Below are 3,304 nucleotides of genomic sequence, written 5' to 3'. Positions count from 1 at the left end.
AAAAAAAAAAAAAAAGCAAAGGGAAAAAAAGATTAAAACTTAGTGAGGAATAAGTGAGTGAGATATACTGGTGGACTTTCCTATGAGATTTGTTTAGACACTAATATACTTTACTTTTCTTTCATTCTTAAATTTTTTTAGTCCATATATAATAAATGGTCTGTGGGTTCATTCTCTTTAGAATGAAATGAACTTGACTAAAATTATATGTGCAGTTACCCAAGATTCTCATATATCTATCTTTTAAGTTATATATATATATATATATATATATATATATATATATATATATATATATATATATAAAGAAATTGAAGATATAAAGAAAATTGAAGATAACACCAAGGTCTGTGTCCTTTTGAACATCAAGTTACTAGAAGACGAGGGCTGATGAGGATGACCTAGAGAGAAGTCATCTATGAGGACAGGTAAACAGGGCTCTTTACTAGGACCTCTCTGAAGGAGGCAACTCCTTCAGAAAGGAAGGTAGGTTCTAGGGAGAGGTAAGTTCCCATGAGTGTATGGGTTTCTCTGGTACATCTTATATCAAAGATCCTTGATCAGAACATCAAATAACTATACAGAGACAAAGACAAAAGGAGATAAAGAGGACGCTGATTACGATGATTAGATTTTCTGGCTCCATATCCACAGAGGAGTGAAGAAATCTAAGCATTTTTTGGACTTAAAATATGAGTAAAATAAAAATTCACATTTCACAAACAAGTGTGTGTGGGTCTCATGATGTTCTGCTTTGAAAATTGCTACTACTATTACTATATTTATTTTTACCTTTTTGAAACAAAATATCATTGTGCAGTCCAAGCTGGCCACAAACTCATAATCCTTCTGCCTTAGACTTCCAACTATGGAAAGTTTAGATAACAGCTCTATGTTTAAGATATTTTACTTTATGCTCTATATTAATTCTTTGTAATTGGATCAGAAACATACACAAAAACAATTCAGTCTTTTTTACAAGTCTAAGCCATTAGAGTTGTTAAGTTGATTTATTCACCCCCACAAAGCCCTAAGGACCCATTCTAACTCACTTTACAAATACAGAAAATCACACAATCCTTACAGGTGAAGTGTTTTTATTTTATGCAATGACCAAAACCCTGTCTGTGCATAAATAAAGGGCACTTGGTAATCAGTACCATCATCTGCCTTTCCCCAGGGTCTGCTTTCACACTTCTTAAAATTAATGCTCAATTCAACCACTACACATTAGAGAAGTTACTATGCCACTTCTTTAAATATGCCTTCCTATCACTTTTTAGATAATTTACTGTACATATTTTATTTACAGTTTTTTATACTTTCTTAGTATGAATTGGGATCACATTTCTATTTGAGCCATTTGTAACCAAAGCAAAATAACCTAAATAATATAAAATGTTGAAGTACAGTATAAAGATACAAAAGCAGTTATACTACTAGATAGGAATGTAATTATAGTGTCATATGTTTATAGTCCACAATTCTGTTTAGGGATCATACAGACATAGATTACTGATTTGAATGAAAGACATAAGTTTGTAGCAAAGCTTTGCAGTTACAAAAATTATCAAAGAATTACACATTTTATGTTTATTCCACCTTTCTCTCATATTCCTAGATCCTTCACCAATGTTATCTGAGGGGAAAAAAAAAACAAAAACAAAAGCAAGACAAGTGAAGTCAGAATCATTAGTGTTATTAAGGAGTAAAGCAAATAAATTAAAATTTAGCAGTCATAAGCCAGAGGATAGCAAGGTCAATGCTATGAAAGGAAAAAGACAGTTGCCGGAAAGCTGCACTCTGAATCTCAGCCCAGTGAAATTCACTTCTTTGTGGAGTGGTACAGAAATGGATCTTTTCCTGCTAAGGTAATATGAATGTAAGTTCTTTTTCAATGACTGTTAAAAGGCAAATGTGTGTGTCATGGTAATTATAGCTGGCTGTTACAGAGTGGGACTGGAACACATGTGTGGATTCTAGAGTGACATATACTGTACTTCTTTGATGGGTATAGTAGACACACTAGCAAAAAATGGGGGGGTGAGAAAGAAGGAACACAGAAGTAGAAGACAAAGGCAAATGGGACTTCTCTTATATCCTTGCAACATTTAGATGGAATCGACTTCAATATTGTCCACTCTACTTTGACAAGGCTTTGGTTCAGAGCCCAATCTCAATAGCATGACACAGTTTTCTGAGAGAATACTCAGAAGGTGTCTTCTTAAACAACAAACCAATTTTTAGTGGTGGATCCACTCTTCATAGTTGTGTCTGTGTGGGACTGATAACTAATCACTACCTTCAGAGGAAATCCTAGTCTTTCCTTTTATACCCTGTCTATGGATGTTATTGCATCGCTGTTATCACATTCAGTAGTCTATATAACTATTTTATCACCCTTATCTCCCATATTAACAACAGCCCCATATACATCATCATGTACTCATCAAAAGATTCTCCTATAAGGCACAGCAGTATCTCCAGCAAAAAGTAATCAAGGTCATTTCAGCATTGCTGTTTGTTCAATGTATTTAGCAATCATTCTCCTAATTTTTTTTTCATCTTTCCACATAGGCTCAATAGGCTCAATACAGTCCTAAAAAGAATGAGTAGTCACAGAAAGGCATTAAATTATTCAACAACTGGATATAGTGGTAGAGAGCCAAAAAAAAAAAAAAAAAGTCTTCAATAGTATCAATAGTAGAGTAGAGAGCAATGGAAGGTTTGCTTGTCAAGTCTTGTTTTTATCGTTTTTTAAAAGGAGTGCTTCCTTGTTCCATAGAGGATATTTAACAAAGGGCTCTTGGTTAACAACATCATGATTAAATCCTGTTATTGCCTCTTCAGCAGGTGGATGATTAGTGGTAGAAGTGGTTTCCAGTTCCACAGTCACCATCTTAGATCCATCTCATGCCTTCCTATCTTAAACAGAATAAACAGGTTGTTAAAATATTTCCAAAAGGAATAGATAGATCATTTAGGCCCTTAGCCCAAGTAATATTCTTATAATAATCTCTAGATATTTCTCTTCTGAGACATTCTAAAAATTAAGCTTCCCCTAAAATACTTCAGTTTGTTCTAAACTTCAGAACTCATCAGTATCAACTTTTATGATTACCTCTCTTGATTTCAACACAGACTTTCCCTATCTGCCCCAATCCCCCTCTTCTGGACTGAAGGAACCACAGAGAACTTTATAAGTCTTCTGTATCTCTACTCACATCATTTTGTTACTCTCTCCTTTTTGGTTCTCCTTCATTTCTTCCAATTTGGCCCAATATTCTAGTTTGTAGCTTTCTTT

General features: G+C 34.0%; 1 pseudogene; it reads right to left on the bottom strand.

Moving 5' to 3' along the window:
* Positions 1-2,224: 2,224 nt before the first annotated feature.
* On the bottom strand, positions 2,225-2,899 carry LOC110293731 (annotated as a pseudogene).
* Between the last annotated feature and the right edge of the window lie 405 nt (positions 2,900-3,304).

This window comes from Mus caroli, chromosome 4 (genome assembly GCF_900094665.2).
Source record: "Mus caroli chromosome 4, CAROLI_EIJ_v1.1, whole genome shotgun sequence".
Lineage (NCBI taxonomy): Eukaryota > Metazoa > Chordata > Mammalia > Rodentia > Muridae > Mus > Mus caroli.
This window is presented reverse-complemented; position numbering and strand designations above follow the sequence as displayed.